A 16,372-nucleotide genomic window follows, 5' to 3' on the forward strand; every position below is an offset into this window, starting at 1 on the left:
TTTAAAAATATATTTATTTATTTATCTTAGAACTTTATGGTGTTTCGATTCTTAAATCTAAATACGAGGAAGAAAAAAAGAAAAAATATTTTTAAAAAACAGGTTAATCATACGCTATTATATTAAAACGGAAGTCGATAAAAGGTATACTGGGTGTGAGTTCTTCATAAAACACCCCAGAAAGAAGAGTTCTAGAGGCGTGATTGGCTTGATAATTAGTAAGAAACACACGACAATATGACGCAATTTTTGATATTTATAAGAAGGAGTAACGTCTTTACCAAATGGGATTTTTCTCTTGTTAAATGTCTTCCTCCTCCCCCTAAAATTAGAAAAAAATAATAATAAGGAAAGTATAGACGAAGTATATAAATTCTCGGCATCGTTTCTAAGAAATAAATTTATTAAAAAAATTCCATCGTTAGCTCATTGTGAGATAGAAGGGGATGAAAACAGTAAGACATGTTACTCCCCAGGCGAATTGCATGAGATAATGGGTAGATATTGGTGTTATTGAACTAGAAGAGTTTTCCCACTGGCAACAAATAACCGGCTACAACTAGACTAGAAGAACTTCCACAAAAACCTTCTTTTAATTAGTAAAAAATGTAATTTTATACGTTTTGTGAGTATTTGAAATAATTTACAATCCACTAATTTATAGTGTTGACTTGTCTTCTTCACGCACTAACCTCACCTGGGTTGAAAAAAACTGAATGATAAAATAGTGGAAAAAAATCAATTTTAATTTTTTTAAAATAATAATAATAATAATAATAATAATAACAACAATAAATTAAATTGTGGTATTGTAAAATGTTGAATTATTTAATGGGAAAATTATTGTTTAACAAGTTTTTTGGGTGTTAATTACTGCCATCTGGTGTTACAAAAATAAACCTTGTAAATTTAAAAGCTATTGTTATTATTAAATATTAAAAAAATAAATTTAAGTTAATATAAAAAAGTAAATTTTGTGTGTTGTTAATTTCAAACTGATTTTAATTACTTTTTATGAATTTTATTACAAATTTTTATATCTAAAAGTTGTTAATGTATATAAGTTTTTACATGATAAATTTTTAAAGAAATTTAAACTTAAAAATACAAATTACATTAATTCAAAGGAGAATTATTGTTAAATAATTGTAAAAATGCAAAATTAAAACCCCAAAATTCAAAATTTTAAAGAAAAAATTAATACAAACCATTTTTAACAATTCAAATTCAATTTTTTAAATCTCATTTTTTCACAAAAATTTCCCTAAAATTATATACATTTGAAGGAAATGAAAACATTCGCATTTTTTAAAATGTGGAAAAAGTTGTGTTTTCTTAAAATTTTTTCATTTAAAAAATTCAAAATATATTTCTATATGATTTGAGCTTTTCAAATTAAGAAAATTCAAGAAAACGCTAAAAATACATTCACTTTCTCGAAATGTAGATAATTGCATTTTTTATGAAATGTTTACATAAAAAAAAATTCAAATTGAATTTTCCAAATTAAATTACACATTTCAACTTACGTTTTTAAAAATTACAAAGTATTTCGGCATCTTCTTTAAATATTTTAAAACGCAAAATGAATTTTTCAATAACTTGCACATTTCAAAAAACGAAAAACTTTTTTCATTTTTGCATTTTTAATAAAATATAATTTTTGCTTAAAAATTCTTTTATAATTGTTTATATATCAAAATACCCAATAAAATATATTTTATACACATATATATATTTTTTTAATTTAAAAAAAAAAGTTTACAACTTTTAAAATAAAATTTAAAATACTTTTGAACTTGTACAATAATATAATATTAGAAGCAGAAATATTTAATATTACATTATTCTTGTCAATAAAAAAAAATATTTTTTATTATAAAGTAACTTTATAACTAGGTTATGGAATATATATAAAAAAGTTTTTTCTATCGAAGAGTTTGTACATTAAAAACTAAATAAATAAATAAATTATTATTTATTTTCTTTGCAAAGTTTCAAAGATAATACAGAACTTTCAAAATATTATAGAAATATTAGTATACATTTTTTTAAATTTATAAAAAAAAAAAAAAATAGTTATTCTAGTCGACACATGAGACATTTATAGGTTAAATTTGAAATACAGCATTTCCATTTTTATAAGTACCATAAAGAATTTCTTATTCTGCCTAAAGTAAACTCCTATAATACTTTTATTTCAATGATGATCAATACAATTTTATTTTCCAAAATGTTAAAAAATAACTTTTATTTATTTATTTTTTCAATGTAAATTTTAAATTTGGAAATACAGAATTATTATAATTTTATAAGTTTTATTCATTTATTTCGCAAGTAATAAATAGTATTAATTTTTTACACGCGCCTATACTTACATGTATATAAATGATATCAATAATATGCAGTTATTCTATGAGGAAAAAAGGCAATTGTCTGGAGATCCCATTAATAGGAGCCCCCAAAGCAATCTTATATAAGAAAATATCCTCCCAAAATTTTCTCGAAAAAAATGTCTGAAGTCAACACTTACTAATTCAAATTTGCCTGGGTCCCATGAAGTTATAATTCCCTACTGTATATATATATATATATATATATATATATATGTATGTACATTAGATAAAGGTTATTAATTTTACATACATTTTCAGTGAATTCTTAGGTACAAATTCAGCTTTCTGTACTTGTATTTTATAAATTATAAGCCATTAAAGTTATGCCGACTCGCGTTAACCAATCGCCGTTTAGAAAACCATTCTTAAACCAATAATCTTTAAGAAAGCCGTATAAGTAACCAATAACGATGGAGCAAGCTTTTAAAATAATTATTAAAACTTATTTCTGCTTCAATTATTCATATTTCTAAAAAATTATTAATTATTAAGTAGGCTTTGTACTCACTCGTTAATAATTTCATCTCGTAAATAATAATTTTTAAAATTTAATTAACTTCCAGTTTAAAAACACTAAATAATTATTAAAAAATTAAATATACAAAATTAAACAATTTCGTTTATAAATATTACGTAAAATAATTTTAAATAATATATATTATATGAAAAATATTTAAATACATTAATGTCCGCAAGATGGCAGCATGCGCGACAGGAACGTTTAAAATTTAACACGAAATAAATTAATTGTATATTTATTTATGCAAATTATCTGAAAACGAAATTATTTTAATTTTCTGAACAGCTTTATAAGAATTAAAATATTAGAAAATACTTTAAAAAACTTTCATTTTAATGTAATAAAAATTTATTTTAACGGTGGAAGATATCATCAATTTGGCTAATTTAATGCACCAATAACGCGGTAATAAAAGCTAAAATAACGAAAATAATTTCTAAAATTGTGATTTTAATGGTTAAAAAAGACTATTTTAACTGCTTTAAAAAATCGAATTTTAAGCGATTACAAGGCAATATCCCTTTTATTGCCACTTAAACAACGCAATTTAAAACGAATTTTTTAACGTAAAAAATTGCGAAATCTTATTTAAATAATCATAATATTTACGACACTTTCACTAGATAGCAATTTCCATTCAACGTTATTGAAAGTTATGTTTCCCGTTTTAATAAAACTCTTGTAAATACAATTTTATACTATTTTATTCACTTCCAACCCCACTTAATCCGTAATAATATATAATTTCTTTTTAATAAAAATTTATAAATTTAATAAAATTGCTTAAAATATCATTTTTCTTTAACGATTTTTTTAAAATTAGATTAGAAATTTTAAAATTTATTTAATAATCTTTTTGACACTAGATGGTGCCACCACAAAATGTTATACCTAGCTTAATTTTTTTTTTTTTTTTTGTAATAAATGTATGAAGTTGAAGATACGAATTTAAAATGTATAAAACATAAATAAATTTAATAAATTTTAAAATTATTTATTAATAAATATTTATAAATTGTTTGAATGTATTTGTTTTTAAAATATATTTTCGTATTTTCAGAATAACATATTTTTTACGTCATTTTGAAGTCATTTTTATATTTTTGTAACGTTAAAGCATAACAATGACGTCAAATTGACGTAAAATGGTGCATTATTTAAATTTTTTTTTTTTAAACTCATAAATAAAAACTGGCTTCTTAATTAAATATACACATTTGGCATTCAAATTTCATTGTTTTTTTTTTTTATTTAAACATTAGAAAGATACAGCACACATTTACAGAAGATAATAACCTTAAATCATTGACATTTCTTTAAATAAATGTACATAAAATTTATTTAAAATGCCTGATTTTATTCAAGATTTAAGCTTTTAAGATATTTTCAAAAACTTTTACTTAACATGTTTTTATAAAATGGAAAAACTAGAGAAGAAGCCTGCTCATGACCTAGTTCAATCACTTCCCTTATTTAAACAATCCCACCTCAAGAGATTTCACTACAGCTTTGTACTGCACTTCCAGTCACATTAATGCTTTTTATCCCCTCCCCTTTCTTCTTAGTTTTATATATATATATATATACAAAAAATCGTGACTTAACTACACGAGATTGCCTCATCCAGATATTACCTCCATCCCTCCTATTTTATGAGCATTTATACTACAATTTTTGCACCATAAAATTTACGAAGAACTGGTTGTTTTTATAAATTTCACGCTTAATATTTAGCGTGATTATCTGGATAATGGCAAATTTTTTTATTGTATTATTATTATTATTTATGTTTTTTTTTTTTTGAAAGATATTCGGGTTTCTGCTCCGAGCAAAGACCATCTGGTATAACGTTCTTCTGCTGCGGTCGGTTGCAATTTCTAGAAAGAGAAAGACGGCAGCTGTGTTGGTCATTTTTCAAGCCAACCCCACTCTCTGGGGTCGGGACAATAGAGAAAAGAGGCCCACCCCAAGGGAAGGATAAACTTGAAGTTCTAACTGTTAGCTCTGATCCCGCTCCCATTTCCGAGATCACGTTGCAAGAGTTAAAGAATGTTCTATGTACTCTATAGCTCGTGTCTTAACATACTTCGCAACCTGTTAGAACGTCTTGACACTAAACCAGAACCGTCTCTTGAGAGTTAGAAATATTCCATGACTCATCCGATTTTCGTTTAATGTCTCGGAAGGAATCCATCGTTACTTTTAATTAAAGAATTCTAGAAAGATTGTTGAGTAAATGAACGAGAGTGATGTTGTATTGAATTTACGCTGAATTCGTATTTTATAAATAATTTCCCCATATCGAAATTCAATGTTCTTCACAATGAATTTCATATACTGAGAGGTTGAATATTGTGCCACATTATTCTTTTACCTTTAAAGAATTTTATTAATCTATCCTTTCCACAGTATAATACTGTATTATAATAATAAATTATATTATTAATTAAAAGAAATGTAATAATTATGATAACATAATTAATAATAAGACTTGTTTATAATTTGCAAATTTTGTCAAAAAATTGTTATATACATGTACTGTACAACAGCTAACAAAGATATTTGAAGTAATTTCTTAAAGTCTTGTTTACTTGTTTACAAAGAGTTAATAACATCTTCTAAAGCAAGCCCCTGTCATATGGAGCCAGCAGGACACAGCAGGATAAACGAGACTCAAACAAAATGAAGACCACTTTCCTTGAGCTTTAAATATGCAGAAACTTCAAAAACATTTGTTACAGATTATTTATTCCATTGCATTCAAAGGTGCAGAGAGGTCTGGACTACAGATCTTTTTGAAGGCCTCTAAAATATTAATAGTCTACTCCTTTCTCCACCTCTGACGGGCCTTAATCCTCAAAAATATATACCACTTTTGATCATTTTTATAGTCAAATTACAAAAAAAAAAAAAAGTAGATACAGATCCTTTATTAATTCTTCTCTCAGAAGTTAATAATGGTTACTTTATTTAAAGATTTATATTTGGAAGTAGTAAATTCACATGCACAATGTTTAAAATATGTACATATTTTAAAAACAATGGCATTCATTATTAATATTTTTTACTGATAATTTATTAAGCTTGAAAGAATCCCTTTGCAAAAAAAAAAACATGTCGAAAATACCCAATTTCCATTAATTTATTTTCTAGAGTCATAATGCCAAATCATTATTCATGTTTACTATTATTTAATTTACTTTAAAGAACTCGATAGGTGAAACCATTAATTTTTCGCTAAGTTGAGTCGAGTCGTCCACGTGGCAGGGCAGGAAAGTAGTAGTAAAGCTGCAAGTAGCTCTTAGGAAAAAAAAACCTAGTGTGATACCTGCCCTTTATGTCTGCTGAATACAAAAGAGTTTTGCCACCTTTCGTTGCAGGGCTGTGTCAAAGGGTTAGGCATACACCACGTGGTTTGACCCGCGACCCCGACGTATGCCAACCCACTTTTTTAGCGCTACTTTCAAACCGGTTGTAGCTCATCTTCAGATTATCTGCAAGAAAATTGAAGATATTTCTATGAAATAACGTGTAAAGTTCGATTTAACAATTGTTTCTCAAGCAAATTTTTATAATATTCAATTAACATAGAAGTGAATTTGTATTTTAATGTACAAAATTGAGTTTCTTATGTGCTGCCATCTTGTATTCCTTTCTGTAGTTTTTATTAATAAATTATTAATGTTAACACAGTAATGAATTGGTTTATTTTATAATTTTTATTATAAAAATAATAATCAAATTGTAACAAAAAATTACGAGCAAATTTTTATGCTAAACTTGTTTTTTTTAATATCAATTTTTGATTATTTAAAATATTTTTATATAAAATAAATGTTTTTAAAAATTAGTACTGTACTGAAATTATTTTTTAAATTACAAAATTTGGTTAAAAACGCTAATTACATTTTAAACAAAAAATATATAAAATCTCTTTACTTAAAAACATTTATAATTTTAAAAATATATATAAAATATTTATTTATATATTTAAAATTAACTTTAAAAAAAAGTCATTTATAAGCATTAGAAACTCTTGATTTTACTAATAAATTAAATTTTTTTAAATGCACTCATTTTAGCTTTACATAAAAACATTAATCTGTTTTTAATACTAAAAAATTGTTTAATGAATGATATAAATAAAAATTAAGTGGTTTTTTTTTACAAAATATAATTAGTTAATAAATTCATTTAAAAATATTTCATATAATCTTAATTTCTTACAAAATAACATATTAAAATTTTAATTACTAATTAAATAATTAATTGAAATTCACACACATTTAATAAATTTAGAATTAAAGGTTCATTTTTTTTAAATAAAAATTTATATAAATTAACAAAATTTTATAAATAATTCTTCTTTTAAACTTATCTAATGTGACCTAGACTAAACGCATTCAGTCATAAAAACATCCCACATACAACCATATATTATTATGGCACAACATAAAAAAGAAAGGTCTATCACCCACTGGCACACCTGACAACACCAACACTATAAATGAGTTCATCAGTTTTCATTGATGAAAAGTATTTTGATGGTGCTGATATCAAAAGAAATAAGTAAGAAAAATTATCTTCAATAAAAGAACTATCATTAACAGAAGAAACTAAAGAAAGTAATGGTTAAATGATTTTAAATGGAGCTGATACAGTGTTAGAGCAATGCAATAAACAATTAAAAAGCATTCAAACTGTTTCTTTTATAGTTTATATCATGTTCATTTCAAGTTTCTTTGCTATTTATTCTATGTTAACTATTTTATTTTCTTTCTTTATAATGTATTACTTTACACAAAGACTGTATTGCTTTCATAACATTACCTTCTCTATATTGCTTTAATATATAAACATATAAGTATATTTCTCCACAAATGAACTTATTTAACTGAAATTTTATTTATTTTATACAGTTTTAATGTAAATAATCTCCATTAGTACAAATGTATTTAATTGATATCATTGTACTGTACAGGATAACCAACAAAAATCACCATTGTGTATACAGACTATACAGTAATAATTTTGCAAAAGGCACCAGTTATTATGTCAATATTTGATTGAATAATCTAAAATAAGTGGAATAAAATATATAGACTTAAATTATTCTTTAAATTTATTGAATATGGATTTCAAAAGATACAAATTGTTATGTTATGGAAGTAAAAATAAGTTGAAATTTATATCATATCATATATATTGTAAGTTTAAATTGTATGAAGCAATTAAAGTATTTTCATCCTTATAATGTGTAAAATATTTTAAAAGTCATAAAATATAGCATATAAGCTATCTTAAAATGCAAAGAAATGTTCAAACATGTTTGAACATGTTATAACATGTTTATATCAGGTAATAAGTTAAAAAAGTTAATAAACAATAAAAACTAATTTAAAATGTAATAAAATAAAATTAATATATTTTTTTAAATATAAAATGTTCTAATTTTACCTTAAAGAATAAAATATTTGAAATTTTACAAGGAAAATTTTAATTTATTTTATTTCTTTTAAATAAAATATATTAAAAGTAAATTTTATTTATTTATTTATTTATTTATTTTAAATAAAACTTCTTGATTATATATTTTTAATTTTTTAAATATATTTCTATTATTAATTTTAACATCAGAACAATATTCATTATATATTAATTTAAAATTGTGTATGTAAAAAAATTGAATTAATTAATTTCCTTATAATATTTCATAGTAAATTACATTACAATTAATAAATTTTAATGATAAAAGGTTATTAAATCAGTGATTTTTATTTATTTCTGTAGTCATGGTAACTAAATTTGAAAAATTATAAAATTTTTTTTTTTTTTTTAAATTCGGTTACTATGACAACAAGAAATACTTTAAATTTTTGAATTTTTAACGCATGCGTTTTAATGCAACATAACATTCAAATAGATAAATAAATAAATAACATTCAAAATTAATTTTGTTAATTAAATTTATAAATTAAAATTATTTTTAAAAAATAATTTAATATTACGTATAAATAATTTAGTTTTAAATTATTAATAATTTTTATTCTAAAATTTAATAAACGGCAATTTTTAATTACTTTAAATTATTATTTATATCGTTAAATTTATATATTTAAAAAAATTGTAAACGAAATTTTTTAATTAACGTATAAAATTTTCATTATAAACGACTAATTTTTTTATTTCAGCCTTAACGCCATCTTATTATATATATATACAATTTTATTAAATAAAATTTAGTTTTTAAGATAATTTTAATCGTAAAACTTTTAAAAAAATTAAATTAAATTAATAAAATATAGAAAAGAGAAAAAAAAATTGTTACGAGATGGCAGCACCACGGAATTTTATTTTGTTAAAAATTCAAATTTTTCTAACAGATAAAGCGCATCCTTCTTAACATATCTTTATAATGTTAGTTTACGCGAAGATAGGGCGTCTTTCGGCGCGATAAGCGCAACAAACCAGTTTAGTAAAGCGAACGAAAAAAAGGGGGTGGCATACGTCGGGGGTCACGGGTCAAACCGTGTGGTGTGTGCCTAACCCTTTGACACAATCCCGCAAGGAAGCTCTTTTGTATTCAGTAGATACAAAGGGCAGGTATCATTCTGCTTCTTCTAAGAGCTACTTGCAGCTTTACTATTTCTTTCCGGTTCAGCCACGTGGCCGCCTTGACAGCAAATCACGCCTGCGCTAGTATTTGGATAAATTAATGGTTTCCACCTATCAGATACGCTGTTAGTAAATTAAATAATGGTTTGCTTGATTATTCAATGGTTAAGGGTGTTGTTGCGCCTTCCACCTCTTTGCTTAAATTATGTCACTTTATCTCTTTCCTCTCTTTTATAAATTTTAGTGCCTTTTAAAAATGCAATGTTTCCTCTTTAAAAAAATAATAATAATTAAATCTCTTTTAAAATATTAAAAATTGAATTTATAAAAATTAATTTTTGTTGGATTTTTATGTATTAAAAATGTATTTTTAAGTGTTTATATTCCGTTTTCTTATAAATAATTTTTTATGAATTTAAATAATCAAGATGTAATTTTTCGGAGCAGATTTAATTGCTTTTTTATGTCGTTATCGTTGGCAAATTAATTTCAATTGGATACGAGTTAAACAAGATGTTCTGAGAAGCGTTGTTGATGTATTCGTTGTACTCCTTATGTTCACCTGGTTCTACAATTTACAACACCTGTCCGAAATAGAAACAGCACGTGCTGCTTTTAGACCCCCGTAAATGGCCTTTGTTCTCTTCCTTTCTTCTGGCTTTCCAAGGGGGGAAAGAAAGGGCTATATTTTTATTGTGTTAAATACTAAAAGATCTGTAACTTGTGCGTGTATTTTTATATACATGAAAGATGTTAATGGTTATAGCGAAAGTATAATTAGTGCTTGAAAGGTCGATACAAGAAGGAAGACTTTCTAAAGTGGATAAACAATTTTCATCAACGGGTAGAGATATTTAAGACGGTATTCACATGACTGATACTGTTTAACGATAGAGATGGATCCACAATTAATCACTCGAACAGAATCAAAGAGTGCTTTTCTATCTCAGTTTTAAATCCCCTCAGAAAGAAGATAAATGTAAGAATTGTTCCTTAAATCTTAACTGTCATTTGTGGGATTTGGTAACCTTAACTGCGGCTTATACTCAATCGAAATTGCTGTTTAAGAAGATTACACGGTTAGAAATTATCTTAGATTTGAAGAAGAAGAAGAAGATGCTAGATGCGAACTCGTATCGCTCCCGTTCTGTTTGGCATTCTTCAACTCTTGCAACGTGATCTCAGAAATGGGAGAGGATCGGAACCAACAGTTACTCTCGGGGGTTTATCCTGCCCTTGGGGTGGGCCTCTTCCTTCTCTATTGTCCCCGACCCCTCAGGAGTGGGGTTCGCTTGAAAAATGACCAACACAGCTGCTGTCTCTCTCTAGAAATTGCAACCAACCGCAGCGGAAGAACATTGTACCAGATGGCCTTCGCGTCAAGCAAAATCTGCAAATTCTTATATAAAAAAAGGCTATTTTTTTCCTTTTCTTCTTATTATACTCTATTATGAATTCATCGAGATAATTCGAACTTAAACAATCGATTTACAAGCTTTCATTAAATATCGATCGCTTCTGCTTCCTTTCTTCCACCATCGATCGTCACTTTATAGATATTTTTCGCATAAAAATCATTAATAATTAAATTAAGCAATTAAAAATAATATTAATTAATTAATCAAATTTATATAAATTTGTGTCATTGCTCTTTTGTAAAGTGATACAAGTGAATTTAATTAGATAACTGAGAAATATAGAATACCTTTCTTTCAAAATTCTACGAATTCTAAATGTGTGGGCTTTATACGTTAATTACTCCCTTTTTATGAAATTAAATATTACTTTATGAAAAAGAATTAATGATTTTAAATGTTATTAATAACATTACTCAACTTTTACTTGTTTAAATTTGATACAGATAAAATTTGAATCATTTATTTTGCTACAGAATTCGACTCAAATTCTAGGGTAATGATAAATTTTCCTTATTAGAAGTAGATAAATGATACATTTTGTTTTATTGAATAAGATTGATTGTGTTATGATGTACTTCTGTAAGCAACAAATAGGGTATTTATAGTGTTGTACTGTACTGTACAGTACATAGAAGTGCTTTTTCATAAGCGCTTCCATGTACAGGTTTAAGCTAAAAAATTTGACTATGAAGCATCGTTTCCATTAAACTAACCTATAAATTTTATAAATAAAAATAGTTTTTAGATAATTTATATATTTATTAACTTAAATGTGATAAAATTTATAAAAGTGTATTTTCATTGAATGGTCGATATAAAAATTATTGATAACAGGATTCCTTACAGACGAAGACCAAATATTGAAATAATTTCATAAATTATATTAAAAATAGATTAATTATGGTGTTTTTTCCTGTTTAATTATTATATATTTATAAAAATACGATTTAAAACCATACATTCCGCGTTTTGTTACTTGTGTGACCCAACGAAAATGAATGAGAAGCGGGGAATGATGTCATAACAGACATCAATTCTCATCATACAACCGTCCTTTTTTTTTCCTTTACCATTAACGTTGTATCTATGCTAATCCGAAAAATATAACCAGCGATAATTTATTTTTAATTGACTCGTATTACAAATACAAAAATCTGATCGAACATAAATCTACAGGCCACTCGTGACCGTTTTCGGTTGGTGAGTAAAGAGGAACCTCCTAAATTCACAGGAAGTAGTTGTATAAAGCTCGGTCAAGAGGTCCTTGTAAGATCAGGGGTGAACTTCTCCGCATCTGTAAGTTAAGCAGGTTGGTTAACAATAAGTCACGTGATCGCATTTTGGAATTTTTGAATCCGTGCGAAAATGCTGAAATGTGCTATCGATTGTTTAGCTGATAAAAATAAAAGAAAGTTAATAAGAATTTAATTCGTTCTATCTGATGTAGAATTAAATATTATTTTATCGGAGTGATTCTTTATTATTGTTGTTATTTATTTTTTCCCCTCTCATCGGTTTCATTGACCTTTCGTATCAACCCACTCACGTTAAAGCGAAGTATTGATTTATTTACGTGACTGGATGTGGCTGAAAACATTTTCGTGATCCTTTCTCACCAGAATTTTCTTTTAGACGGAATAATTCGAAACCCTCAACGAATAATTTCCGAATGTTCGATACAGGAAATTACTTATTCATTTGTATTCTACACTTTATTTTTTTTCTATTAAATTTTATAGGAAAGTATAGTAAGAGAAACGGATAACTATCAACGAGTTTCGTTCAGATAATCCCTTTGGAATTATTGGAATGAACGGAATTCGAAGCCATTTTGACCCATTAGGAAGAAAATTGGCTAAGAAAGGGTTAAAACCTTCTGTATGCTGCAAATCTCCAAAGGAACATTCCTGGAATACTTTAGCTTGTTGACGTCCTAAACACTTCATCTTCCTATCCGAATAAGCGAGAAAATTGGAATTGAAATGGTTAAAATTTCATAGATCAGATGTTAAATTTTCAACTTTACAGTTAATAAGTAAACAAATTTTTATTATTTCGTTTTACAATATATATAAAGATGAATTTAGATGTGTATTCAACTAAATATTTTAACCAATCAGTCTGGATTCTCTAACCTCCAGGCATAGAAACCGACTTGGAAACATTTCTGAATTTTTAATTAACTCATATTTCAGTACGAGTTCAATTCTTGTTTACTTTATAACGTATAGAGTTATGATATAATAAGATAGATGTAGAGGGTATAGTGATAAATAACGGTGCCTCTAAAATTGAAAGTCTACCTGACATAAATTAGAGATTAGGCTGTCTGAAATCGTATGATTTATCTTTAGAACATGAAAAGAAAATTTTCTTTGTAATAGAATCCAATTAAGTGAAGTATATTGAACCAGGGGATTAGAATGTAATTAATAATTGTAAATTTTGCATCTTTAGTTAGTGAGTGTAGAGTAAATCCTGGGATTTAGTACTTTTACAGGATGGATAACTTGATGTAATACTGGAATTGCGTTATTATTTTAGTAATTTTCTTCACCGATTCTATGCTAATCAAGATTTAATATTAACTTTCACAAATTTTTCTAATTTTATCAAGCTACCTCTGATTAACTACACAGTTCTTATGAATTTGTGTATATATAATTGCTTACCAGAGTCTAAGATTAGATTCATAAATCCATTGAGTCTGTCCTAGTTGCTGAATGAAATATATAATTGGCTTCATATATTATATTTTAATTGTTCAAAAGGATCATTTCTTATATTTTATAAGCAGTTCAATGTTAAACGTGATTAAATTATCTTCACAGATTTCTTCAGTTTTATTATAATCACTAAGAAACTATAATTAGGTTCACAGATATTTATAATTTTTACCGATAAGGTCAATTTGGATAACATCTGTTTTCAGTATTTACAGAATTTTAAATTACTTCTAAACTTTATATTTTGTGTATTTACTTTAACTACCAAATAAAAATTTTTAATTTTATATAGTTCTAATTTACAATTCTATTCTCTTAAGTTAGATTTAAAATTAATTAAAATAACTTCGTATTGCAGGAAGTAAATACAATTTGTTTTTCTAAAATTTACAATTTAGTTAGAATGCAATATTAAGGTGTTTATTCTCAGTAATCAGTTAGTATTATAAAATAACAAATCAAAGTATACTTGTGGCCAAAGATTACTAAATAAGTAGCTAGTGATGGTATACTGCGAATTTTACGAGCCAAAATTGAGCACTCCAGGAAGTTAATCATTATTATAAAATCCTATTTTATATTCCAATTATTTCTATATCTTGACATTTATCAAAATAATAAATATAAGAGGAAGTGTACAATAAACGATTGTTTAATCGCATTCAACCAATTAATTATGCCAAGGTTAATATTCCAATAAAAATAAAATTATTATATTCTGAAGATTAATGTTTTTCTTATTTCAGGAAAATAATATATATATATATATATATATAGTTTTTTTTTTATTGATCAAATAGATAGAATCCCCATAACTAAAAGATTAATACGAAAATAAATTAAACAAAGTTTTATAAGTACAGTGAAACCTCTAGACAACGGCTACTGAAATGAACATAAAAATTGGCCTTTGTTCGGAGGTTATTCCGTATGCAATTTGTTAAAAACAAAAAAAAAAAAAAAACAAAAAAGGCCGCTGTTTACAGGTGGTTATTATTGGAGGTTCGAACGTGTAGTTTCTTTAATACATATAAAATAAAATTTGTTAATTTAATTACTGACAATTTTTAAAGATTGTTGAATAATAAATGAAAATTGTAATTATAAAACTTTATGTTTGACATATAATTCTGTCGATTTAGGCTACTGTTAGTATTTTACAATCAGTGATACTTGGAGAACTTTCCTTATTATAAAAACAAAATGGATCATTATTGAATAAAATTATCTTCGAATTTATATTTCAGAAACTATATATTTAATCCTAAGTACAGATAAATTGATGTAATTAAGCTTTAAGCTTAATTACACTAGTTTCTGTAATATGAATTACAGAATTTCTATGTATGTAAATTTACTAGATATTATATATAAATTAATATTTTATAAGACTGAAATGTTTTGATGATTGATTATATTAATATTTAAGTAAAACTACACAGTTTAGATGATGTAATATTAAAAACTATTTTTTATATTATTTTTTATAGTGGTGCCTGACGAAATAATTCTCATGTTATTCGTTTAAAATCAATTTTTATTCATTTCCTTTTATTCATTCATATTTGCTCTTCTTTACCGTTTATTAATTAGCTAGCAATTAATTTCACATATTCACAAGACATTCATTTTTATATTATGAAATTCTTTCCATTTGGTCAAATTTAATGGTATTTAAAAATAATTTTTAGCTTCGATATTATTGTTTAAAGTTGTTTGGTGAGAAATTTGTATAAGTCCACAATAAGTTGTTAAGTTTATGAATGTTTTAAATGATTTGAGACAATAAAAATACATTTTATTTTATTAGAATTTATTTTATTATCTTTCTTTGCTACAGAACATTTTTTTCTTATTTGGTTCGTTTCATTTTTCACCTTGAATATTCATACAGGAATACTCATTCTATAAGAGAGAGAGAAAAAATTGAAATTAAAATGCTACGATATAAAATTTAAGGAATGAAATTCATTCTTAGTGATCAAAGGGAGGGTTAAAATAGAAAAGGGTCGATTTTTTGGGATGAATCCCTTCCACAGAACCGGGATTTGAGGGCTTAAAACGCACCCTTATCCGGCCCCATTCGGTATCAATAGTGCTTCGTATCGATCTTTTTATCGTTGCCTGTGCCAAGTATCATGTGCCCTGGGTGGAGTTTTTGGGGATTAATGCTTAGTTGATACTAAGGGGGCGCCTAAAGGGAGACAACAAAACCAGTCCCGACCCCGGGGTTTAAATACAAAAAGGGGCCCGCCCTTTATACATATAGAAAAACAATATAAGTAATCTTCGAGAAACGTGGCACATTTTTTTTTTTTATAATTTTTTTTCTTCCTAGAAGAGATCGGTCGAAAATCGAACCGGAAGATTGTTTACTTCATCCGGAGAAGTTTCTTATGATGAATGTTCGACTTTGTGCCCACGAGAATTTTTGTTTTGGCCAGAAATTGGTTCCAAGACAAATGATAGTCAAGGTTGTCGTAGAAGAAATCAATTAGCGTAAAATATTATTTTTTTGATATATAAAATTCGGACTTTAATTAAGATTTAATCAGCAAATAATACTACAAAGTGGTGAACTTATCGCCCACATACACAATTTGTTACATGCCCTTATTATCATAACTAATATTCGCTTAGAATTCATTATGATTGTAAATACTAATATATTCGTTTAGTTTAGGATGTATCGCGTAT

This window comes from Centruroides vittatus, unplaced genomic scaffold (genome assembly GCF_030686945.1).
Source record: "Centruroides vittatus isolate TY-2023 unplaced genomic scaffold, ASM3068694v2 contig_439, whole genome shotgun sequence".
Taxonomy (NCBI): Eukaryota; Metazoa; Arthropoda; class Arachnida; order Scorpiones; family Buthidae; genus Centruroides; species Centruroides vittatus.